This window comes from Pinus tabuliformis, chromosome 5_1 (genome assembly GCF_031772625.1).
Source record: "Pinus tabuliformis cultivar Carrire ecotype Pingquan chromosome 5_1, CPIR1, whole genome shotgun sequence".
Lineage (NCBI taxonomy): Eukaryota > Viridiplantae > Streptophyta > Pinopsida > Pinales > Pinaceae > Pinus > Pinus tabuliformis.
In genome coordinates this window covers 478,273,698-478,301,638 of record NC_142305.1, presented here as the reverse complement: position 1 = coordinate 478,301,638, position 27,941 = coordinate 478,273,698, and the positions used below count along the sequence as shown (strand labels likewise).

Below are 27,941 nucleotides of genomic sequence, written 5' to 3'. Positions count from 1 at the left end.
CCCTCTCTTTCACATCTGAGGGTATTTGGATGTGATGCATATGTACATGTTCCAAAGGAGAAATGAACCAACTTGGATAGTAAATCTGAAAAGAGCATCTTTATTGGGTATAAGGATGGTTTAAAGGGTTATAAGCTTTGGAACCCAGTCACATGGAAGGTTGTGTACAGCCGAGATGTGGTGTTTAGAGAGGTAAAAGATGTTATTCAACATGAAGTCCAACCAAAGGAACCTGAGAAGATAGAGTTTGAGCCAAAGGAGGAAGAATCAGACTCTACAGCAGGGGAGGAATCAGAAGATGAAGAGCCACAAACTCCGGCTATGAGAAGATCAGTTCGAGAAAGAAGGCAACCAGAAAGGTATAGTCCATCTTCTTTTGCTTTGTCTGTTACTGATTATGATCCCAGAACTGTGAAGGAAGCAGTGGATTCAGAGGATGGAAAAGTCTGGAAGGAGGCCATGGTTGATGAAATGGCATCTTTGCACAAAAATGAGGCTTGGGATCTGGTGGAGTTGCTGGCTGGAAGGAAACCCATTGGCAGCAAATGGGTGTTCAAGAAGAAGACAAATGCGGAAGGAAAGGTGGAGAAATACAAAGCTCGGTTGGTAGCAAAAGGTTATTCCCAGGTGCCGGGAATTGATTTTGGTGATATTTTTTCTCCTGTTGCCAAGGTAACTTCTATTAGATTACTTTTATCTGTTGTTGCTGCTTTTGATTTTGAGGTAGAACAGATGGATGTGAAGACATCATTTCTTCACGGGGATTTGGAAGAGGAAATCTACATGAAGTAACCTGAAGGCTTTGCGGTGAAGGGTAAGAAAGAACTGGTATGCAAGTTAAAGAAGTCTCTGTATGGGTTAAAACAGTCACCAAGGATGTGGTATCAGAAATTTGATACATTTATACGGGGACTTGGCTTCACCAGAAGAAAATCAGATCATTGTGTGTATTTTAAATTAATTGGTGACCATGTTATTTATCTGGTCTTGTATGTGGATGATATGTTGCTGGTTGGAAATGACAAAGAAATTATCCAGGATTTGAAGACCCAATTGTCCTCCAAATTCGACATGAAAGATCTTGGTGCTGCAAACTATATTTTGGGCATGGAAATTAAAAGAGATTGGTCAAAGAGGAAGCTCTGGTTAAACCAAAGGAAGTATGTCGAGACAATACTCCAGAGGTTTAATATTCAGGATAGTAAACCGGTGAAGGTTCCTATTCCTCTAGTTGTGAGGTTATCTGTTGAACAGTGTCCCAAGACACAAGAAGAGGAAGAGGACATGTCCCGTGTTCCATATGCAAGTGCAGTGGGTAGCCTGATGTATGCAATGGTCTGTAGTAGACCAGACATTGCACATGCAGTGGGAGTATCGAGCAGGTTTATGTCAAAACCTGGGAAGGAGCACTGGACAGCAGTGAAGCGGGTTTTCAGGTATTTGCGTGGCACTAGTGATTATGGTTTCTGCTACCAAGGAAGACCAGGATTGGACAGAGTGTTGGATATTCATGGCTTTGTTGATGCAGACTGGGCTGGAGATCTGGATCAGAGAAGATCTACAAGTGGGTATGTGTTTAACCTATTTGGAGGTGCAGTCAGTTGGATGAGTAAGAAACAATATGTAGTGGCACTATCAACTACAGAGGCAGAATACATGGCAGCCACTCATGCAAGCAAGGAAGCAGTTTGGTTGCAGAGATTGTGTTCAAGTATGGGGTTAGTACAGGGAGCTATAAGAATAGACTGTGACAGCCAAAGTGCAATGTTCTTGGCAAAGAACCTTGCTTATCATTCAAAGACAAAGCACATTGATGTTCAATATCACTTTGTGAGGGATATGATAGAAGACAGAAAGGTGTTGCTGGTAAAGGTGGACACTTTGAAGAATACTGCAGATGCATTGACAAAATCTGTGAGCTCTGAGAAGTTCTCTTGGTGTAGAGAAGCAATGGGAATCTCAGGGCTAAAAAAATGACTAAGCTCTCCTGTGGCCCCCTGTGGAAAGAAAACAACAAGTGGGAGATTGTTGGGTTGTGTTATATTCTTTCCACGTAGTTAATAGGGGGTTTGAAGGGCACCCGTAACCCCACTTTAAGGGGTTCGGGGCAGCGCCCCGGAAAATTTTGGTTTTGGACCATATGTTAGGTTGGGCGGACCCACCTATGGTTTTGTGCATGATTTTCGCACATGTTTTTTGGACACGATGGTTTTCGGTCCATGGTATTGGATGCTTCGGCATGTATAAATATGTATTGTAACATTGAAAGGAACATAATGAAAAATCAAGCTGGTAGTCCCGGTTTTGGGATCCAGGGAAAAATCTCTGTGCATATGTGTTTTATGGGTTATGCTCTCGCATTGTTTATTTTCTTTGTTTAAGAATTCGTATGCAAGTAATTTCTGTACAGGGTTAAAACCTACAGGCAGCAGCAACCCTTGCACTCATATCAATAGGGTCAACCTTTGCAAGGCCAAGGTCAAGTCCTGCAGCAGTAGGCTCAAAATCCCTATGTCCAAGGGCAACAGGTTCAAAATCCTTATGTCCAAGGGCAACAGGTGAAAAATCCTTATGTCCAAGGGTAGTAGGTTCAAAACCCTTATGTCCAGGGGCAGTAGGTGCAAAATCCATTTGTCCAAGGCCAACAAGCTCAACAGCCTTTTAACCCATATATTGCTTATCAACAACGTATGGCCAGACAATATCAAGTATACCCAGGTCAGAATCCTCCCTACGGGCAAGCTAACCTACAGTGGGGGAAAAATCAAATTCCATATGGACAAAATCCTCCACTATGGGGACAAAATCCTTATCAACAAGGATGGGTTCTGCAATCTAGGCTTGCTCAGAGGCCCCAAATGCCTTTTAATACACAATTTCCTTTATTGGCCACATTGGAGCTGCCAGATGTTTCTAGACTCACGAATGATCCCATTCTTCATTCGCCATACTGGCCTCCAGTTCCATCCAAGATTCCAAGCGATTGTCCGAAATTTGAGGGAAAATCGAAAGAGGATCCACAAGCCCACGTGATGACATATCACCTCTGGTGCTCCTCTAATTCGTACATTGATGATTCCATTTGTCTTCAACTTTTTTAGCGAACCCTCACAGGTGTTGCAACCAAGTGGTACATCGAATTGCCTCGAGGTACCTACAATGACTTTAACACTCTCACTATGGCTTTCCTCACACAGTTTTAGCTTCCAATTCACTATGAAAATGGCACCCATTTGTTTACGTCCCTTAAGCAAGACATTGTGACCCATACCTCCGATCACATCCACGAATGAAGGTTTCGGCGTCGCCTAATAAAGTTTGAAATCGCTGATCAATTATTGACTGAATGGCTTACCAGGTCATTAGTCAGCAAAATCACTGAAGACATAGCTATGGGTGGTTGTGTCCTTGAGGAGCAAGCCATCGCTCATGCCCAGTATTTAGACCTCGTTTACTCGCAATCTGGCACGTTATATGATATGTTATCTAATTCTCCAAGACCATCATCCGATCTAACAACATCAAAGTCTCCGGCTACCCCACCTATTGATGGAGTAATTGGTATTGTGTCTCAGGCCCCTGCAAAATCTTCTTCCAAACAGAAGGCGGTCTCAAACACTGGTTCCAATGGTTCCTCTCGAAATTCACCTGGTCCTGGTAAAACCTATGATGTCCACGTTGTGTGGTCTACAGCAACAAACAAATCCTCTAAAGGTAAAAAGAAAGGCAAAGGCAAGTCCAAAGCCAATGCCCCAAAACAGGGCCCTCCTAAGTCGTCTGTTAGTGATGCTTCTCAAAGGAAGCCCAAGTATCCATGCCTCATCTGTGAGGAGGATCACTATACTAAAGATTGTCCTCGATGATCTGAAGTTAGTCATTTGCTCAAACGAACCCCTGTTGTTCTAAAAGAGCCTTTTTCATCCCAGCAGACTCAAATGGTAGACCAACCTCAGTCTTCCGCTTCCTCAGGTTCCCAAGTTTTTATGATGAGTTCACTGGTAAACGTGGCTACCAGATCAAAAGATTATCAAACACCTACCAAACAGCAGGGAAAGAGAAAGAAGGTTCCCCTTCCTCCTCTATCCCATCTTCCTCTGGTCCTCTCCATATAGAGTGACCTAATCCATATTCCGCTATTCGACCACCCTCTCGGGGTGTGCTGCGAAAGTCTTCGTATAATCCAAGCGCTCGAGCCGCTCAACATTATAACATTGTTGAGAATTTGGCTCAAGCACCATCAGCTATGTTTGCTCTCGAGGTCCTTCAAAGTTGTCCTTCTCAGCCGAAAGCATTGTTGTCGGATATTGGAGGCGTTGAATCATCCATCTGATTCCAATCTCATCTCTTTTGATCTAGAAAACCATGTTCCATGCTTACCTCATCAGATTTCCTTTCTCATTTAGGTGATCATTAATGAAAAAACCATTCATTGGACCGTCATTGATGAAGGTGCTTCCACCTGCATCATGTCTGTCTCTTGTTGGAAGGAAATTGGTTCTCCTACCCTGAACCAATCACCTAACACATTTGAAGCCTTTGATGAACGCAATTCTCGACCATTCAGTGTCCTTCCTAATCTTGCCATTACCTTGGAAGGAAAGACAAGCAATGTCGAGGTAGAAATTGTGGATGTGAATCTTAATTATAATCTTCTACTCGGACGGATTTGGACCCATGTTATGCATGTTGTGGCCTCTTCTCTATTCTACATGCTCCATTTTCCCCATCAAGGGAAGATTGTCACAGTCAACCAGTTGTCTTTCTTCGCTTCTTCTTCCTCGGATGGCAATGTTCCCTATGTGAAGCATACCAGTGCTCCTTATGAGAGTGTGGGGGCTGGATTTTTTAAGGATCCTGCCTTGTTGTTGTATGGTTATACCTCTCTGGCTCAGTTGGTGTCGAGCACTCCTAGTGCTTTGTCGTTGTATCAGAACCCTATTTGGTCGTCTAGTGCTATGCCTACCTCAGGTTCGTTAATTCAGAACCCGACCTCTCAGTCGATTGTGTATTCTACAGTCACATCAATTCTGGTGCAACACACCATTCCAAATCCACTCATTTCAAGTTACTCTTCCAGTTCAACTGACAGTTTCAAGTCAAGTCTCTATAAGTTCTTCAACACCTCCAATAAGTGGACAGGCTATCCCACTGCCTGGGGGGAAAAACCCAAATATTTCCATGATGTCTGGCACAACCAATGTGAGTGGCCAAAAAGCTCACATGGTAAGATGAACCATCCCTCTTCCGGTGCTATTTTGAACCCTGTTGGTCCTTCTGGATCAAGTAATGTCCAATACCAGTAGCAGAATCCTGCTAGTCCGTCCGAGTCAAGTCACATCCAATACCAGCAGCCATATGTGGCTCAAGGTCCATTCTAACCTCCTTATGTTCCATATGGTTCACAAGCAATGGTAAATCTGCCTTACATCGCTCAAGTTGGACCCTATGTTTAGCCTGGTCCATCCATCGTGCCCGATGGATATGGCCAAATCCAATTCAGGAATTTTCAAGGTATTGCTCCAGAAACTGTTCAAGTACCCTTGCCACAGCAAGGGCAACCCAAGGGTAACCTTCGTAGCTACAAGGGCCACCTTTGCAGCAACAAGGTCAACTGCAACAACCGCAGGGACAACCATTGCAATAGTTGCAACAAACTTTGCAGTCGCATGCGTAGTTTGTTCACCAAGCTTCCCAACCTATGCCTTCGCTAGGTCAACCTTTGCAGCGACAGGGACAACCTTTACAGCAGCAAGGTCAGCCCTTATAGCAACAAGGTCAACCCAGGCAGTGTTGGGTTGTGTTATATTCTTTCCACGTAGTTAATAGGGGGTTTGAAGGGCACCCGTAACCCCACTTTATGGGGTCCAGGGCAGCGCCCCGGAAAATTTTGGTTTTGGACCATATGTTAGGTTGGGCGAACCCACCTATGGTTTTGTGCATGATTTTCGCACATGTTTTTTGGACGCGATGGTTTTCGGTCCATGGTATTGGACGCGATGGTTTTTGGTCCATGGTATTGGATGCTTCGGCATGTATAAATATGTATTGTAACATTGAAAGGAACATAATGAAAAATCAAGCTGGTAGTCCTGGTTTTGGGATCCAGGGAAAAATCTTTGTGCATATGTGTTTTATGGGTTATGCTCTCGCATTGTTTATTTTCTTTGTTTAAGAATTCGTATGCAGGTAATTTCTATACAGGGTTAAAACCTACATTTGGTATCAGAGCTGTTTTGGCTTCAAGGGGACGCCTTTGTTGCTGAGGGGTTTCGCTCGGGCCTGTGGTAGACCCTGTTCAGTGGGAGATCTGCGAGATTGATTTTGGTGGTGAAAGAAGATGGCGAGCAGTGGAAAGATAGAGATTGAGAAGTTCAATGGTCAGAATTTTGAGTTGTGGAAACTCAAGATGGAGGATCTGTTGGTGGATAAAGATCAGTGGATCGTGGTAGATCTGGGTACTAAACCATCAGGAGTGACCGATGAAGAATGGAAGAAGTTGGATCGGAAGGCAAAGAGCACAATACGATTGTGTGTCTCGGATTCAGTATTGCTGAATGTATCAGGGGAAGCTACGGCAAAGGCTTTGTGGGTCAAGTTAGGGACTTTGTACCAATCTAAGTCTTTGGTGAATAAATTGTTCCTGCGGAAAAAGCTGTATAACCTGAGGATGAAAGATGGAGACTCGGTGACAGAGCATCTGAACTCGTTTAATACTGTGGTAAGTCAGTTATTATCTGTTGATATTAAAATTTCAGATGAAGATAAGTGCATCAGTCTGTTGTGTTCTCTACCAGATTCGTGGGATAGTCTGGTTATTGCAATAGGTAGCAATGCAACTGCTTTGCAGTTTGATGAAATAGTCTCAGCCTTGCTGACGGAGGAGATGAGACGGAAAAATATGGACAACCAGAATGGTGATGCCTTGTCTATACGAGGACGGTCCCAGAACAGAAACAAAAATAAGTCATCGAGTGGGAGATCTAAATCTAGAGGGAGATCTAAATCTCCAGGAAAACCTACAAAGGTGGTGTGCTGGAAATGCGGAAAGGAAGGGCACTTCAGAAGGGATTGTAAATCTAAAGCTCCTGATAAAGGAAAGGGATCTGATGATGCTCCTTCTGCAGAGGCGAAAACCACCTCAGATTAAGGTGGGGATGTGTACTTGGCTTCTTCAAGTACACATGTAGATCATGAGGCATGGTTGATTGACTCAGGTGCATCCTTTCACTTCACTCCCCATAGAGAGTGGTTCTGCGAGTATGAGAAATACGATGGTGGTGATGTCTTCTTAGGAGATGATAGGAAGGCTAGAATCATTGGTCGGGGAAAAGTAAAGTTGAAGTTGCAAGGTGGAAGGGTTAGAACACTTCCGGGTGTTCTACATATTCCTGCATTGGCTAGAAATCTGATTTTTGTAAGAAAGTTGGATGATGCAGGTGTAAAGACAGTGTTCAAGAAAGATACCTGCAAGATGGTTCGAGGAGCACTGATATTAATGCGGGGAGTTCGGATTGGAACTCTGTACAAGCTGCAAGGTAGCACTGTTGTTGATGGGTGCAATAGTTCTATGGTTCCTGAAAATGGAGTAGAGAATCTAGTGGTCTATGGAGAGAAGACCATGTTGTGGCATCAAAGGCTTGGACATATTGGAGAGAAGGGCCTTCGAATACTTCATGGTAAAGGTATGGTAGAAGGTATGAATAATAGCTCTCTGAATTTTGATTTCTGTGAAAATTGTGTATATGGGAAGCAGAATCGGGTGAGTTTCCCCTCTGGTGGTAAGAGGACGAAACAGATATTAGAGCTTGTGCACAGTGATGTGTTTGGACCTGTGAAGGTTCCATCACTAGGTAAGTCTGTGTACTATGTATCATTCATAGATGACTTCTCAAGGAATACATGGATATATTTTCTTAAGAAGAAATCTGAAGTCTTTGACAGGTTTAAAGAATTTAAGGCTCTGGTGGAAAATCAGACAGAGAAGAAGATAAAGGTGTTGAGGACAGATAATGGTGGAGAATTTTGCAGCAAGGAATTTGAAGAATTCTGTAAGAAGTGTGGTATAGCACGGCAGAAGACTACTCCATATACACCTCAGCAAAATGGAGTTGCAGAAAGAATGAACAAGACGTTGATGGAAAGGGCAAGAAGCATGCTCAGTGGTGCTGGGTTAGGACAGGAATTCTGGGCAGAGGCGGTGGATACTGCATGTTACCTGGTCAACAGGTCACCTTCATCAGCGTTGGAGGATAAGACTCCACAAGAAGTATGGACTGGTAAGAAACCCTCTCTTTCACATCTGAGGGTATTTGGATGTGATGCATATGTACATGTTCCAAAGGAGAAATGAACCAACTTGGATAGTAAATCTGAAAAGAGCATCTTTATTGGGTATAAGGATGGTTTAAAGGGTTATAAGCTTTGGAACCCAGTCACATGGAAGGTTGTGTACAACCGAGATGTGGTGTTTAGAGAGGTAAAAGATGTTATTCAACATGAAGTCCAACCAAAGGAACCTGAGAAGATAGAGTTTGAGCCAAAGGAGGAAGAATCAGACTCTACAGCAGGGGAGGAATCAGAAGATGAAGAGCCACAAACTCCGGCTATGAGAAGATCAGTTCGAGAAAGAAGGCAACCAGAAAGGTATAGTCCATCTTCTTTTGCTTTGTCTGTTACTGATTATGATCCCAGAACTGTGAAGGAAGCAGTGGATTCAGAGGATGGAAAAGTCTGGAAGGAGGCCATGGTTGATGAAATGGCATCTTTGCACAAAAATGAGGCTTGGGATCTGGTGGAGTTGCTGGCTGGAAGGAAACCCATTGGCAGCAAATGGGTGTTCAAGAAGAAGACAAATGCGGAAGGAAAGGTGGAGAAATACAAAGCTCGGTTGGTAGCAAAAGGTTATTCCTAGGTGCCGGGAATTGATTTTGGTGATATTTTTTCTCCTGTTGCCAAGGTAACTTCTATTAGATTACTTTTATCTGTTGTTGCTGCTTTTGATTTTGAGGTAGAACAGATGGATGTGAAGACATCATTTCTTCACGGGGATTTGGAAGAGGAAATCTACATGAAGTAACCTGAAGGCTTTGCGGTGAAGGGTAAGAAAGAACTGGTATGCAAGTTAAAGAAGTCTCTGTATGGGTTAAAACAGTCACCAAGGATGTGGTATCAGAAATTTGATACATTTATATGGGGACTTGGCTTCACCAGAAGAAAATCAGATCATTGTGTGTATTTTAAATTAATTGGTGACCATGTTATTTATCTGGTCTTGTATGTGGATGATATGTTGCTGGTTGGAAATGACAAAGAAATTATCCAGGATTTGAAGACCCAATTGTCCTCCAAATTCGACATGAAAGATCTTGGTGCTGCAAACTATATTTTGGGCATGGAAATTAAAAGAGATTGGTCAAAGAGGAAGCTCTGGTTAAACCAGAGGAAGTATGTCGAGACAATACTCCAGAGGTTTAATATTCAGGATAGTAAACCGGTGAAGGTTCCTATTCCTGTAGGTGTGAGGTTATCTGTTGAACAGTGTCCCAAGACACAAGAAGAGGAAGAGGACATGTCCCGTGTTCCATATGCAAGTGCAGTGGGTAGCCTGATGTATGCAATGGTCTGTACTAGACCAGACATTGCACATGCAGTGGGAGCATCGAGCAGGTTTATGTCAAAACCTGGGAAGGAGCACTGGACAGCAGTGAAGCGGGTTTTCAGGTATTTGCGTGGCACTAGTGATTATGGTTTCTGCTACCAAGGAAGACCAGGATTGGACAGAGTGTTGGATATTCATGGCTTTGTTGATGCAGACTGGGCTGGAGATCTGGATCAGAGAAGATCTACAAGTGGGTATGTGTTTAACCTATTTGGAGGTGCAGTCAGTTGGATGAGTAAGAAACAATATGTAGTGGCACTATCAACTACAGAGGCAGAATACATGGCAGCCACTCATGCAAGCAAGGAAGCAGTTTGGTTGCAGAGATTGTGTTCAAGTATGGGGTTAGTACAGGGAGCTATAAGAATAGACTGTGACAGCCAAAGTGCAATTTTCTTGGCAAAGAACCTTGCTTATCATTCAAAGACAAAGCACATTGATGTTCAATATCACTTTGTGAGGGATATGATAGAAGACAGAAAGGTGTTGCTGGTAAAGGTGGACACTTTGAAGAATACTACAGATGCATTGACAAAATCTGTGAGCTCTGAGAAGTTCTCTTGGTGTAGAGAAGCAATGGGAATCTCAGGGCTAAAAAAATGACTAAGCTCTCCTGTGGCCCCCTGTGGAAAGAAAACAACAAGTGGGAGATTGTTGGGTTGTGTTATATTCTTTCCACGTAGTTAATAGGGGGTTTGAAGGGCACCCGTAACCCCACTTTATGGGGTTCGGGGCAGCGCCCCGGAAAATTTTGGTTTTGGACCATATGTTAGGTTGGGCGGACCCACCTATGGTTTTGTGCATGATTTTCGCACATGTTTTTTGGACACGATGGTTTTCGGTCCATGGTATTGGATGCTTCGGCATGTATAAATATGTATTGTAACATTGAAAGGAACATAATGAAAAATCAAGCTGGTAGTCCCGGTTTTGGGATCCAGGGAAAAATCTCTGTGCATATGTGTTTTATGGGTTATGCTCTCGCATTGTTTATTTTCTTTGTTTAAGAATTCGTATGCAAGTAATTTCTGTACAGGGTTAAAACCTACAGGCAGCAGCAACCCTTGCACTCATATCAATAGGGTCAACCTTTGCAAGGCCAAGGTCAAGTCCTGCAGCGGTAGGCTCAAAATCCCTATGTCCAAGGGCAACAGGTTCAAAATCCTTATGTCCAAGGGCAACAGGTGAAAAATCCTTATGTCAAAGGGTAGTAGGTTCGAAACCCTTATGTCCAGGGGCAGTAGGTGCAAAATCCGTTTGTCCAAGGCCAACAAGCTCAACATCCTTTTAACCCATATATTGCTTATCAGCAGCATATGGCCAAACAGTATCAACTCTACCTAGGTCAGAATCCTCCCTATGAGTAAGCTAACCTACAGTGGGGGAAAAATCAAATTCCATATGGATAAAATTATCCACTATGGGGACAAAATCCCTATCAACAAGGATGGGTTCTTCAATCTAGGCTTGCTCAGAGGCCCCAAATGCCTTTTGATACACAATTTCCTTTATTGGCCACATTGGATCTGCCAGATGTTTCTAGACTCACGAATGATCCCATTCTTCATTCGCCATACTGGCCTCCAGTTCCATCCAAGATTCCAAGCGATTGTCCGAAATTTGATGGAAAATCGAAAGAGGATCCACAAGCCCACGTGATGACATATCACCTCTGGTGCTCCTCTAATTCGTACATTGATGATTCCATTTGTCTTCAACTTTTTTAGCGAACCCTCACAGGTGTTGCAACCAAGTGGTACATCGAATTGCCTCGAGGTACCTACAATGACTTTAACACTCTCACTATGGCTTTCCTCACATAGTTTTAGCTTCCAATTCACTATGAAAATGTCACCCATTTGCTTACGTCCCTTAAGCAAGACATTGTGACCCATACCTCTGATCACATCCACGAATGAAGGTTTCGGCGTCGCCTAATAAAGTTTGAAATTGCTGATCAATTATTGACTGAATGGCTTACCAGGTCATTAGTCAGCAAAATCACTGAAGACATAGCTATGGGTGGTTGTGTCCTTGAGGAGCAAGCCATCGCTCATGCCCAGTATTTAGACCTCATTTACTCGCAATCTGGCACGTTATATGATATGTTATCTAATTCTCCAAGACCATCATCCGATCTAACAACATCAAAGTCTCCGGCTACCCCACCTATTGATGGAGTAATTGGTATTGTGTCTCAGGCCCCTGCAAAATCTTCTTCCAAACAGAAGGCGGTCTCAAACACTGGTTCCAATGGTTCCTCCCGAAATTCACCTGGTCCTGGTAAAACCTATGATGTCCACGTTGTGTGGTCTACAGCAACAAACAAATCCTCTAAAGGTAAAAAGAAAGGCAAAGGCAAGTCCAAAGCCAATGCCCCAAAACAGGGCCCTCCTAAGGCGTCTGTTAGTGATGCTTCTCAAAGGAAGCCCAAGTATCCATGCCTCATCTGTGAGGAGGATCACTATACTAAAGATTGTCCTCGATGATCTGAAGTTAGTCATTTGCTCAAACGAACCCCTGTTGTTCTAAAAGAGCCTTTTTCATCCCAGCAGACTCAAATGGTAGACCAACCTCAGTCTTCCGCTTCCTCAGGTTCCCAAGTTTTTATGATGAGTTCACTGGTAAATGTGGCTACCAGATCAAAAGATTATCAAACACCTACCCAACAGCAGGGAAAGAGAAAGAAGGTGCCCCTTCCTCCTCTATCCCATCTTCCTCTGGTCCTCTCCATATAGAGTGACCTAATCCAGATTCCGCTATTCGACCACCCTCTCGGGGTGTGCTGCGAAAGTCCTCGTATAATCCAAACGCTCGAGCCGCTCAACATTATAACATTGTTGAGGATTTGGCTCAAGCACCATCAGCTATGTTTGCTCTCGAGGTCCTTCAAAGTTGTCCTTCTCAGCGGAAAGCATTGTTGTCGGATATTGGAGGCATTGATCCATCTGATTCCAATCTCATCTGTTTTGATCTAGAAAACCATGTTCCATGCTTACCTCATCAGATTTCCTTTCTCATTTAGGTGATCATTAATGAGAAAACCATTCATAGGACCGTCATTGATGAAGGTGCTTCCACCTGCATCATGTCTGTCTCTTGTTGGAAGGAAATTGGTTCTCCTACCCTGAACCAATCACCTAACACATTTGAAGCCTTTGATGGACGCAATTCTCGACCATTCAGTGTCCTTCCTAATCTTGCCATTACCTTGGAAGGAAAGACATTCAATGTCGAGGTAGAAATTGTGGATGTGAATCTTAATTATAATCTTCTACTCGGACGGAGTTGGACCCATGCTATGCATGTTGTGGCCTCTTCTCTATTCTGCATGCTCCATTTTCCCCATCAAGGGAAGATTGTCACAGTCAACCAGTTGTCTTTCTTCACTTCTTCTTCCTCGGATGGCAATGTTCCCTATGTGAAGCATACCAGTGCTCCTTATGAGAGTGTGGGGCTGGAATTTTTAAAGATCCTGCCTTGATGGGTATTTTTCCTCTCCTACCTCCGCATGTTGCCTCAGTCAACATGATCTCGGTTAAGTTTGATCCTTGGGTCATCCCTTCTCCTGATCTTGTTGATACATGGGGTGATGTCATGTTGTTAAGCCCTGCCGAGATCAATTATGTGGAGATTGTTTCGGCTTCAGCTTTGGTACCTACTGATCATATTGTTTCAAGTGTCTCTCTTGACATGTATTCTCAATCCCCGTGGCTTGGTTCTTCGGATTCCCCCAATCCCTTTACTAAGACATTTCCCTCTGACGAGAGTATCATTGAAATAATGTCTCTGGAGGAAGCACCATGGAATGATACTCATCATCGTTCCTCATTCTTGCCTAGCTCGGCGATCATGTCTACCTATCTTGAGAAGTTCTCTTCTCATTTCCCGACCCAACCACTTCAAATGCCTATTATGACTCATGAAGTTTGGACAAAAGGAAACATGGGTAATATTACCCAAACGATGCCCATTGACATTTCTATTAAGCCGGGTATCATTGAAAACGTTCATATTGGGGTGAATTTTTCTCCTGATGAGATCAAGCTCTATACTCATCTTTTTCAAGAGTTTTGAGATGTTTTTGCATGGTCATATGAATAAATGCCCAACATTGACCCAAGTATACTTGTTCACGAGATTCCAACTTATCATAACGCAAAGCCCGTTCAACAATGAATTCGTCCAGTGCACCCTAGAAAAGCGGCTGCCATTAAGGGGGAAGTTGAAAAACTTCTCAAAGATGGATTTATTTATCCAATCCCTCTTACATATTGGGTGTCAAATATCATATCAGTGACAAAGAAGCAGGGCACCATTCGGGTCTGTGTTGATTACTGTGACCTTAATCGTGCCTGTCCAAAGGATAACTACCCCACTCCTTTTATAGACCAGATCATCGATGAATGTGTTGGGAGTGAAATATTTTCCTTTATGGACGGTTTTTCTGGTTACAACCAGATAAACATTGCGTCGGTTGATCAAGATAAGACTGCCTTTATCTATTCGTGGGGGACTTTTGCGTATAAAAATCTCCCTTTTGGCCTTAAGAATGTTGGGGCAACTTTTCAAAGAGCGATGTCATATGATTTCCATGACATTAAAAACATCATTCAACCTTATTTGGATGATCTTCCTGCTCATTCACATAAGCGCCATGACCATCCCGACCATCTTCAACAATTTTTTCTTCGTTGTAGACACTACAACATTCAGCTGAATCCGCATAAATGTGTCTTCTGCATTGAATCTGGGTGCCTCATCAGTTTTATTGTTTTGAAAGATGGGATTTGTCTTGATCCTCTTAAAGTCGAGGCTATTATCAATCTACCCACTCCCTCTTCATTGCATCAACTACAAAGTCTGCAAGGGAAAGCGAATTGCCTTCGTCGTTTTGTGCCTAACTATGCTGAGCTAGCTTCAGGGTTCACCCAGATGCTTAAGCAAGGGATTCCATTCATTTAGAATGAGGATGCCCAAAAATATTTCGATGACCTAAAATTTGTCCTCAATAATGCTCCCGTATTGCATCCTTCGAACTACCATCGTGATTATTTTCTCTATCTAGCTGCAACCTCTAGCACCATTGCTATGGTGTTGGTGTAAGACAATGACAAAGGCCATGAACATCTTATTTACTACCTCAGCCGCAATCTCCTTGATCATAAGATGTGTTATGCTCATGTCGAGAAGTTAGCTTTGGCTGTCATTCAGGTTGTTCAGCGCTTTCGGCATTATATTCTCCTCCACACTACAACTGTGATTTCTAAGTGTAACCCCATGACGTATGTTTTGACTCGTCAGTTACTGGGGAGCAAGTATTCTAAGTGGATTTTCATCCTCCAAGAATTCGATTTAGTGTTCATTACTACCAAATCCAAGAAATCATTTGTATTTTCCGAGTTGATTTGCTCGCTTCCCTCTGCTTCTCTTCCTGCTGGTGCTAATGAGCAGCTCTCGGATGAGACTCTTATTCTGAGTAGCACTCTCAACCCTTGGTAAAGTGATATCATCATGTATCTCCAAACATCTACCTTCCGGTCTGCGTTGACCAAGGATGATCATCGATGCATTCAGCATCAATCCCAACCTTACCGCATCATCGGAGATACTTTATACCGTGTTGGCATTGATTCAATTCTTCCTCGATGCTTAACTCTTTGAAGGCTCCCACATTGTAGCACCTGTGCATAAACTAAAGGAGGTTTTTTTTATTTGGTATGTGATGGACAAAAACCTCTTTCACTTTTTTAAAATTCTTGTCCAAAATTATTTTGTAGTAAACTTGTCCCTTTGTGCAACAACTGACCTCAAAACATGCATAACCAAGAACCAATCATTCATTTCGATCATATCTTACGATCCAGAAACCAGTTACAAGAGTGTGATATACCATTGGAAATATTTTTCTGAGCTTCTTCTGATGGACCCGTTTGTGACATGTTTTGTGCTAAATATCATGTGCAAAACATCTAACCAAACCAAACCTAGTAAGAGCTCATGTTGATCCCTGGTGACAGGCTGCGAAGACTGGAACTAACATTGGCTCCATTGGGGATGGCAGCTCCTTGGAGGTGTCAAGAACATCATAGACCAAGTGCCTCATCCATTGGGCAATATGGTCAAACAGTTGCAAACTCAAAACGACTCATACCAATCCAAACATACACATACCGCAACCTGTACATAACAAATACTGGAAACTGAAATGCTGCCTTTGGCAGCTTATTTATTTACAAAGCTACCCTACTCGAATGCAAAATCAATAGATCAATTAATGCTATAATTCCAGACCAACCAATCAAGCAATTGTGACAATGATGTTGTAGTTTGATAGTGTTTGAACTAGAACATAGTTGGAAATCCTACCAGCAATATATACCCATCGTACCTCTGGCTCTGTAAAAGGCAACCTGGATTTTCTTTCAACTTAAAAATATATTCCATATATGTTGCTATAGGATCATAGAAACTAGATTCTATCTGCTGCCCCAACTCATTAACATATGCTCTTGGCTGGAGATTGTCACATCCTCGCTGTAAATCATAACATCCTTCCATCCAACCATCTATGGGCAGCCTTACCTTTTCGTCTTTGGGAGGAGGGAGAGTTTCCAAGAACTGTTTAAGGTCTTGGAATTCATGTGATTTAATTTGAACATCCAATAGTTCAATTTCATTTTCCACTCTTTCAACCACTAAGCCGAGAAAACAATATTTATTCTCAGGTGTGAGTCAGCTGGATTTCAAGCTAAGAAACAATGATATTAAAAAACTCTGATCAATCTGAAATTTTTTTATCTCATCCCTTAAAATCAATAACATTTCACTAGATGATGGATTTTCCACATACCCTATCATCGGTGATTACCATCAACATTCTGAAAACTGGATTCTTTGGCAGTGAAGTTGAAGCTCAGGATCCTGAACATTGGAGTCATCAGGTAGATGATTTCAACCTTCATATGTGCCTGACTGATGTCCACCATCAGCAATCAGATCTGTAACTTGAATGATATTTCCCAGAGAAGATCTATCACCTCTTCCCCGGTGGAGTCGCCACTATGTTAGAGCCTAGGTCAACCTCAGGCTGAAGGGAGGCAATCTTAGGATAACCACAAACCAAGCTTAACATGGTAGCTAGCCCTACTAGGTCGGGAGAGGGCTCTCTCCTTTTCAATCGCTGTCGAGATGACTGAATTTAATCTAGATTTTAGGCTAGGTATAGAGTGCGAGAGTTTGTTTGAAAGGTTTTGGGTCGAAACAGCAAGAGAAAGGATGATTGGGCTATGGAGTCAATGCTAGTTTCTGTCGGCAAACCTGGGGAAAATTAAGTGCCATGTTCAGCCAAGTGAAGATTGTAAATGTGAGAAGTATGAGGGAGAAAGCCCGCTGCCCTGCAGGCATCAGACAAAGGATGAATCTGCAACAACAACTTTAGATGAAAGAGAATCACGAGGTTGCTCAACAGAGCATCTAGCCAAGGATGAATTCTGCTAAGACAACCATTACAACTAACAGCAAAATCATCATGAAAGGAGCATCATTACGGATGAATTCCTAACATATCACTTAGATAATGTTGTAACAAGGCAGAAAAAACATAATGTGTAAATGAATTACAGGAAAAACATACTAAACATCAGCACCGTGATGAATCCCAGATCCAAAGGGCAAAAGACTATTTTATTAAAATGATATTCAGGAAAAATTTTACACAAAGCCAAGACAGCCTCTCTGCTGCCAAAATCGAACCTCTACACTATGAAATTCATAAAATATATACATTTTTTCATCCCTGTACTAAGGGAATTGAGCTCAACCATCTTCTTCAAAATAGAATCAGTTACATTAAACTTGGACCGAATTTCTGAAAATAGGTGTTGAAGATGAACTCGTATCCCCTAAACCATAGCACCTATTACAAAACTGAAAGAGGTTTTTGTAGCAAAGGTCATGTTGGATAGCAATCTGTGCCACAAAATCATCTCTAAAACAGAAAATCATTAAAAATTTAAATCTGTGAAAATGAGCTGTAAAGATCTAGTCACATATCCAAATTCACGACACCTGTGAATAAATTGAAAGAGGTTTTTGTTATATGGATCGTTTTTAACAAAAAAATCCTTGTGTTTTTCAAAATTACTTTCTATCTATTGTAAAAGGGCACCGCACTAAAATGACTAAAACGGTAAAATAAATGAAAATTTTGCTTTGTTTTAATGCAGGCTCCAAATATCACTGTGTATCTCCCACATTGTAGCACCTATGCATAAACTGAAGGAGGTTTTTGTTATTTTGGATGTGATGGACAAAAACCTCTTTCACTTTTTGAAAATTATTGTCCCAACTTATTTTGTAGTAAACTTGTCCCTATGTGCAGCAACTGACCTCAAAACATACATAACCAAGAACCAATCATTCATTTCGATCATATCTTATGATCCAGAAACCGGTTACAGGAGTGTGATATACCATTGGAAATATTTTTCCGAACTTCTTCTGATGGACCCATTTGTGACATGTTTTTTGCTAAATATCATGTGCAAAACATATAACGAAACCAAACCTAGTAAGAGCTCATGTTGATCCCTAGTGACAGGCTGCGAAGACTGGAACTAACACAAGTCAAATTGGCATCTCGTTATTTTTTCATCTCTGTGGGCTTACCGAACCTCAACCAAAGACGCAACTAGATTCACACCTTTCCAACTCGTCTATGGTCTGGAATCAACTTTACTGATCGAGTATGAAATTCCCTCACTCAAATTGGTTGTCAAACTACTCCCCAAAACCTCGCCTCAGGAATAGTGCCTCTTGTATTTAGAACGACTGGATGAAACTCATCGTCTTGCTGCTTTAGTCATTGAAGCACAAAAAAGGCGGGTTAAGTCTCGTTTTGATCACTCGGTTTCTCCTCGTGCTTTTTCTGAGGGCGATTTGGTCCTGCTATATGACTAAGAAAATGATAAACTGGGGGCAAGAAAATTTGAATCCATGTGGCATGGGCCCTATATTGTCAAACATGTGTTACAAAAAAGTGCCTATGAGCTGATTGATTATGAGAGAAACCCCTTAGAAAAGACCCATAATGGGCTATATCTCAAGAAGTACTATTCCTGAGTCATCTCGCATGGCTACTTTTGTACATAAGTGTGTTATTCATTTTTGTGCAAGTTGGTTTGGTTTGGTGTGTTTTTTCAAGCAGCTTTCCTGCTTATTATGTCTTCACCTGCTTTGCAGATGTTTGTGACTCCTTACGTTGGTTTCACTGATGGTGCTTTCCGTAGTACCCAGAATCTATCTTCCGTGGCATGGGCTATCTACGCCCCTAATGGTGAGTTGATTGATCTTCAAGGTATTTTTTTGGGTCAAACAATTAATAACATTGATGAGTATAATGCAGTCATCAAACTCTTGTCAGAAGCCATCGCTCTTGAAATTCGGGAAATGGTTGTTAATCTCGATTCACAGGGTGTTGTTCTTAAGCTCAATGGGAAATATTCCATCAAAAACCCTCACATATTGAGAATGTATTTGTGTATTCGTCTATTGGAAAGAAATTTTGATTACATCACATATCATCATATTCCTGAGCATATGAATACATTGACATATGCATTATCTAATTATGTGTTAGACAGACATTTACGCAACATGTGAAAAAACAAAACATTTGTATCATAGTAACCAATAAATATATATATATATATATATATATATATATATATATATATATATATATATATATATATATATATATATATATATATATATATATATATATATATATATATATATATATATATATATATGTCGATAATGTTTGAGTGTCATACATCAAAACCCAAAAAAATAATATATGTGTTTAGTACATCTATGGCTCGCAGGCCTCAAAACTGTAAATGCTAAACTATGGACTACTCGGCATGATGATCATGATAGCACGTTACTGCTCATACTACTCGAGTCAGTAAATGGCAGATCCGGTCAGACACCCCCATTGTGTGCCATTGATACTAGCGTGGGATGTCACCCACCCGAGCATACTCTGGGATACCCCTAGTCAATCCCTCAAGGTTTCGTGCAATCTCCTCCTTGTTATCGACTCCTTCCTGATAAGGAGCAATATCAAACTCTCTAGCAATGCACCTGGTGATTGGGGACATCCCGATTGGTCGCTCTGGTCCCACATATGCATTTACAAAATCAAAATGTCACGAATGCATATATTTCAAAAAACAATAAAAAAATCATAAAATTAAAATTGTTTTTCTTACCTCCATCATCGTAATCTTCTCCCTCTTGGAGCAGCATATTAGGATCGCCGCAGAATTCTGTACCGCTATAAATCCAATCCTCGACCATGATCAGTTAACACCTCAGCCACGAAAAGAAGGCGAGCTTATATAACATATGCTGGCCTCACCCAATTCTGGGCATCAGTTCACTCCCAACAGACCATTTGTGGGTCTCGTGGAAATGGGGGCTTCACCTCCACAAACTAATAGTGAAATAGTGGGATCCGCTCCAAAAATAAGGTCACTATAACAAAACCATATCCGAATTGCCTCAGGTTTCCTACCCTAGCTTTGGATAACTGGCGCTTCATGTTTACCTTCATGGCTTCCGCCCAATTGAAGATAGTGGGCGTCATACAGTCTATAGCATACTGAAACTTGGACTTATTGGACTCATGCAATGCCTGAGCCCCAGCAACTCTGTTTATGGTCAAAATCATCACTTTCAACACAAGGTCATTAATAGTCATGATATCTACCTTACCACTCTTTGATTTTAGTGCTTCTGGGCAGTGTTCTGCAAGCAACATGTTCACACTTGCCCCAATAGGCCTAGCCCCATACAAATTGACTGGTTCCCCTCTTCAGGATAGTTTGGTGATGAAATAGATGTCTGAAGTTTCTAATTCCAATTCTTGATCCTAGATCACAAAAACTTCTTGATTAATGTCCCAAAGACTGATCAAATATTGCAGCAGCTCAGGTTGAGCCCGAAGACCCGGTGTGAGGAAGAATTTGAGGAGCCCACAGTTCCTCAGGGAATTTAAATAGTTTGGGTCTACCAATGCCTGTGAATCAATTACCTCATTCTCACGTTCTTTCCAATCGACCATTTTTCATTGTATTTTGCCTACAAAAACCATAGAATCAAGTCAACATTCATCCTTGACTGAAGAAATTCGGATTGAAAGCAGAGAAATCAAGAAAAAAATATGTTTTTCTTACTCTCGGTGTTGGTGCGACTGCGTTAAAAACAGTAGCACCGACAATGCAAGTGGTCATGTTAATGACCCTCGATTAGTGCGATCCCAAGCCTAGATCTCGCGCCGACCGAGGGAAATTTTTTTTTGCTAAGATCTCCTCTAGAAATACAAAAAACGGTTAAAAATAGGAAAAACAAGCATGAAAGTAAGCTAAGGGTCTCATCTCCTACCTACAACTGACGAATCATCAATCGGCCTCCTGGATCTACCACAATCTGCTCCTGAAAATCTAGGGCACAAATTGGTAAAAATTACTCCACACAAGGTAAAAAGGTAAAATGGTAAAAAATAATTTGCTTTTCCCCTTTTTATTCGTTTTCATGATATTCTAGGGTTTTAAGAACATTTTTCATCTATTTTTACTTTAGAAATTGGATAATACGTTTGCCTCTTGTGCAGCGACAGGTGACAAATTGCTAATGATGGTGTTGAGTCGTGTTTAAGCTCTTTTCTCGATTTGTAAAAGCTCAAATGAAAATATCGCCGAGTATTTTTCCCTTTTCGACTTGTTAGAGAGAATAAAAATGGGGGGTCTGATTTCATCTCTTTTTCGACTCTTAAAACACGAAAAGATTGTTGAGCTTTGAACTCATTAAAGGCTACGAAACGTCGTTTACCCATTGTACGTTTACCCCTATTTTGGGATGGGATAAACTACTTATGAAAAATGTACTCCTTGACTAACATGGTCAATCGGTTCTCTCAAGTATTATTTTCTACCTTTTCGGGTTCGAGAGACACAAATATATGAAAAGGGACACTTTGGAGTTTTCTTTTCCGTCTCTTTTTCAAACTCTCTAAACAAGAAAAAGATACCAAGTTACACCTTTGTCGAACTCGTTAAACTTAAACGACATTGGATTCATCACCATGACGGACATGAGCTTCTCCTTCCTAGGGTTCATTAATCTTACTAGGTTGGATTCATCCGAAGGATGGACTTATAGTGCAAGCACATGATATCCCCTTCAAGCTTGCGATTAAAAATAATTGGGGTACTTGCCAGAAATGGTGGGGGAAAATTGGAAATTCCATCAGTTGTGTCGGCAGCTCACTCTTGAACATGACACTTTCTACTTTGTGTCGGGTTGGGATATCCTCACTTCATTGTTGACTTTCCTGGGTTGGGCCGTTCATTTTTTTCCTTTCCATTTGATCTCTGCCACGTCATCATGACCTCTGATCCTATGGATCCAAAAGCTGCCAAACTCTGGAGTCGTGTCGCCGATATGTTCAAGAGTTATCCTTCTGCAGTTACACTCATTCCTGATTCTTTGTATCATCCAAAATCATTACATCCCTTTGTCTCGTGTTGATGATGTGGGATAGATCATGGCCCTCTTTCAAAAAGGTCACTTCCTATTGACTTCAACTCATTATCCAGGAAATTAATCGAGAAACTCCTTTCCAATACCTTAGAGCTTGCATGCCCTAATGGCAATTTCTTCGCACTCGGTGACAAGTTCATATCATTGGCTTTCGATCGGGTGATTTCACGAGTGTTCGACTTTAGTTCCTCATTCACATTCAGTGGATTGTGATGTTGGTACCTTAAGCGCCATCGTCATTATTGGTGGTTTCTCTCGCGCTTGTTAACGGTTCACATCACTAACTGGTAATCAAGTGATTTTCTAGCATGTTCGACTTCAACACATGTATTCACATGTTAGAATTTGTACTTTGATCGGGTCATGTTGGAGCGCAAGATCCTGGGCTCAGATTACTAAAGTCCAGGTTGCAAGGCGATGTGACATGATCATGCTGATATACATGTCTCTTTAAGATGGATGATTGGGACCATACCATGAGTTATTATATGTGATCCTTCTCATTATTGGATGGCTGCGACCATACCTTGAATTTGATTTGATCCTCTTTGTTGGATGGATGCACCCATACCTTGGATCCATTTACATGATCTTTTTCTAGATGGTTGCGTCCATAGCACGTTTCATGTATCGTTTATCAGAGTTTTTAGTGATGTATATGTATCTATGCTTTCTTGCAGGTTTTCTGATGATGGTCTCTAGTTCCACGCATCTACTTTCAAAGCAATTCACCCCACTCTAGTTCGGCCTTCCTGCTTTAGGGGGTATTGTTACACAACATTTTGTCATTGTCCCTATACTCCCCGTTCCTCGATCCTGAAGGACCTCTACAGTGAACCTTACATGCTTTCCCATCATGAAGAGACTGCCCTTATGTCCCTCTTCATGGGCAGAACATTTCCCTTTTGCATCATTTCCCAAGAATCTTCCTTTTATCCCAGTTTACAAGACTGGCGGTAGTGCTCAATTCCTTCCTCGCACCGATTTTCATGGTTTAAAACCAGGCCTAGTATCATACGGCGCAAGTGAGCCCTTCATCACTCGCATTGATCCTCTTTTGGAAAGTTTTTTAAATATGGAGTCGAAGCTTCCAGATCTAGAATCTTCGTAACAGAAGTCTGGTAAATGGTTGGGTTGGATAGAGCTGAGGAATTCAGTTTGGGATCCTTTTCCCTCTATTAAGATGGAACAAACCCAAGAGATAAGGCTTCTCCATTAATAAGAGGAACCATCTCCCCTCCATCAAATTTATATAAACCCTCCTTTTCCAAGTTGAACTAGTCTTTTTGGGGGCTTGAATAACCAACAAGATATCTATAGCTTTTTGCCTTCTAGTTTATGTGTGTAAAGGGAGAATAGTGTGTTTGGTTTGTTTTGGAACTAAAGGGAAGAAGCCTTAAATTCCCATTTTTTAGGCTAACCATGAGATGTTAGAAGTGGTGTTAGAACCTGGATACGTTGAGGAGACCTGCAACGTCAAGGCTTTGGTTCTATCTCTTTCTGAGCTTTATATCAATAAAACTAATGATTTATTTCATACATTGAGTGTCATATTACATTTAATGGCTTAAGATTCCTTGAATTTTTAAGTAAATTGAATGTGATTGTATGCTATTATGTTTGTTGTTGTCTCTTGTGTATTTGTTTCAGGTATTTGAAGGAGAAGAACTCAAAGGAAGCTGGAGCAAAGGAGCGACGTCATCATCAAGCGGAGTAGCGATCTAAGAGGTAGGCCTTCTTATTCAATTCTAGTTTAAGGAAGTTTTCATTAGGTTGTTCTGTTTGTGACTAGACCCACTCTAGGGCTAGAGAGATCACCTATGTCCGCAAAGGAGATTTACCTACTCCACAGCAGGGAAAATTTTAGGGGCTAATATTCGCAAATGGGCTAATTTTCCATGCTTTTTCCAAAAAAAGATTCATTATTTTCCATTTTTTTCTAAAAATTATTCGCCCAAATTTTAGAGTATAAAATTGTCTTACCTTAAAAATCGCCACAAATTTATATAGAGACTATACAAAATTATTAGAAATTTGAATACTTTTATAGAAACATTGCCAAACATTTTACAAATTACATATTATGTACTAGTCAGATTCTCCAAGGTTTCTAAACTTTAAAATAAATATCCATCCTTAAAATTTTCCCTACTCCACAACCCATAAAACTCCCCCTTCCCAAAATTTTCGCTGCCCATAAACTGTTGTCCAAAAAATGCCTAGAATTTCAGCCTGCACAGAAAGTTAAACATGTGAGGTCTAGAGAGAAAAAATGTGGGATATAGAGAGGGATCTTCATCCCTCTTGGTCTTCTAGTCCTTTGCTTAGATTCCCAAAAACTATCTTTCTTGTGTGAGGTCGAATGGTGCCTTTGTGGAGGAGGTCGAATGCCTTTATATACTAATTTGCCTGTCCAGAATGGGTCTGTCTCTCACTGAGCCAACATGACTATTTTGGAGCCAAATTTTTAAATTTCAAAATTTTATCTTTTAAATCTAGAAAGAAGAACATGTCTTACAGATTCTTTATTCATTACAAGGGCTAAAATATAAATTATGAATACCATCCATAGCTACAAAAATTCAACGCTCTCTCTTAGTTAGGGAGGTATTCATAATGACTAGACATATGTTCTTTAGTTGAACAAATTTCTCTAATAAAAGGTTATAACAAGTCATCACCATAATCGGGTCATAATTTTGACACATGGTAATCCAATAACATCATCCATTTACCATAATTCAGGTTTCAGACCTATGGTATATCCTCACCATAATTTGGGTCAGTGCTTCAGACACATGGTAAATCCACTGCATCAACTAATCACTATCATTTGATTTAGTACTTTAGACCTATGGTGTGTGCTCACCATAATTTAGGTCAATACTTTAGACACATGGGATATCATTTAGCATATAACTAGTCACCATAATTTGGGTCGATACCTGACACATGGCATCCTGACTAGTCTTGATTCACCATCATTTAGGTCAATGACACATGGTGAATCGCCAAAGGCTAAAATCTAGATGCACAATCCAAGGCTTGATGCTAAATGAACATGATGCTCTCGGACCGCTCTTCCTTATTTGGGTCAACATGCTAGACATAGGAGAATAATTGTCATCTAACGGACCATTTTCCCTCATTCGAGTCAATGTACTTGACACAGGGATAGTTTCCCTAATTCAAGTCGAAGTACTTCACACAGGGAGAATGTCAGTCCATGATGTTATCTCATCAACTCTCTCTCAATGAGAGAGGCATTATAAACAAGTATAAGCTTGTCTCTGAAGTATACAAACTTCTCTCAGGACAGAAGCTTTATAAGGATATCAATAATTTTCTCATTAGCAGAGACATATTGGAGTTTCACTATGAGTCCCTTCTATACCATGTCACTAATGAAGTGGTACTTGAACTCAATGTGCTTCAACCTGTCATGGAAAAATGGATTCTCTGTCAACTTCACACATCTTTGATTATCACAATATATCATGGTCATCTCAAGCACATGATCAAATAGTCCCGCGAGTAACTTCCAAAGCCACACTGCTTCACAACTCGCCAAGCTAGCTGAAATATATTTTGCCTTGGAAATACTAAGTGCAACAGATGTATGCTTCTTGCTCATCCATGAAATCATAACAGAGCCTAAATTGAAGCAACCTTCGAAGGTACTCTTACTGTCTACAACACTCCCTACCGAATCTGCATCGGTATATCCCTGCAGTTGTATATCACCATTTGATACATATCTCAAACCATAGTCAATCGTACCACACAAATATCTCAATATATGCTTTGTTGCAATCCAATGATCATGTCTCGGTTCCACCTGGAACTGGCTCAATGTATTTACTGCAAAGAAAATGTTTGGCTTGGTATTAGCCAAATGCATCAGCGAGGTAGTCAGCTTCTGGTACATGGATGGATCTACCAAATCAGACTCAGAGTCTTTCAGCTTTCTCGGATTTATCACAATGGGAGTCGGCATAGGCTTACAATCCATCATTCCAAACTTCTGTAGGATCTTGATAATATATTTTCCTTGACCAAGAAATACCTCGTTGAGCTTATACCATACTTCTAGCCCCAAATAGTAGTGCATTAACCCAAGATCCTTAATATCAAATTCAAAAGCCAGCTCACTCTTACATCGAATAATGAGATGCTCCACACCTGTCAGAAATAACTCATCGACATACAATATTAGAATCATGGGTCCATTCTTCTCAACCTTGAAATAAAGGTTTGGATCAGCATCGCTTTTGGAAACAACAATTCTTTCCAAATAACTATCAATTCGTGTATACCAGGCTCTAGGTGGTTGCTTAAATTCGTACAAGGCTTTCTTCAATCTACAAACATGAGACTCCCTTCCATGTACCTCAAAACCTTGAGGTTTCTCTATGTACACTTCTTCCTCAATCACGCCATTAAGAAAAGCAGTATTTGCATCCATTTGATGTAAATTCCAACCCATAGAAGAAGCAATAGAAATAATAGATATAAGTGTAGTATACTTAGTAACCAGAGAAAAAGTCTCATCAGTCTTCTCCCTCTTTCTGAGTGAACCCTCTAGCCATAAATATTTCCTTGTATTTGTCAATACGTCAATACTTCCATCCATTGCATGCTTGATATTGTATACACATTTGGAGGACACCCCGTATTTTCCTTCAAGACTCAATGTTGAAATATTGGTAGCTATGGTAGGTATTTTTATTAGCAAATCAAAGGAGAATTTATAAATTTATATATTGGACAAGTCGACCCTCTTAATCCTCATGTTGGCTTAGCTTGGTGGCACCCCTTCACATAGCTTGAAGGCTATATAAATAGCCCGCTCACATTTCTCATTTGACAATAAACTAACTACACATATTTGATCTACCTCGCTCAAAGAAGACTTGGAAGAATGAGTATCTGCCCTCACTCAAGAAGACTGAGTTTTGTGGTTTGTTCCTCCTCAAATATACGAGTTTTGCAGCACTAGTCTCTATTCATGTGAGCCTCTCTGTGGATGTATTTTTTGTTGTTCATGAAAGCTTATATGTGGCACTATTCTATGTTCATGCAAGAATCTTTATGGATGTATTTTATGTGGTTCATGCGAGCTTATATGTAGCAATATTCTCTATTCATGCGAGCCTCTCTGTGGATGTATTTTTGGTTCATGCAAGATTATATGTGGCACTACTCTCTATTCATGCAAGCCTCTTTGTTGATGTATCTTTTGTGGTTCATGTGAGAATTTTTGTTGCATTGTTCTCCTATGATATGTGAGCTTCTCTATGGCATTATTCTTTGTGAGATTTTTTGTGGCTCCTTATCTCTGTTGTAAATCAAATTTCAGTGACTTTATGACTGAAGAAGAGGATGAACTTCTACCAATAATGATATGTTACTTTAACTGATGTACAATTCACTAACTGAACTCTCTCTCGTAAGAAAAGATTGATGGATTTTCCCCTTGTGGTTTTCTCCCTAACTGCTAGCCTCATTTCTGGAGTCTCTTATCTCGTCTAATTGTTTATTGTGATTTCTATTGCTATGTTGTAGAAGTGAATGGTTGAAATTTTTCATGTGTAACTACTTGATTATTGAAATTATATAAAGACGTGATATTGTATCATTGGAAGTAATTCTTTCGTTGAAAAGTTGCTCT

The 27,941-nt window shown here is 40.9% G+C and overlaps 1 pseudogene; it reads right to left on the bottom strand.

The window, feature by feature from the left end:
* Nucleotides 1-20,026, bottom strand: part of LOC149165586 (putative pectinesterase 53) — a 42,869-nt pseudogene extending 22,843 nt beyond the window's left edge.
* Between the last annotated feature and the right edge of the window lie 7,915 nt (nucleotides 20,027-27,941).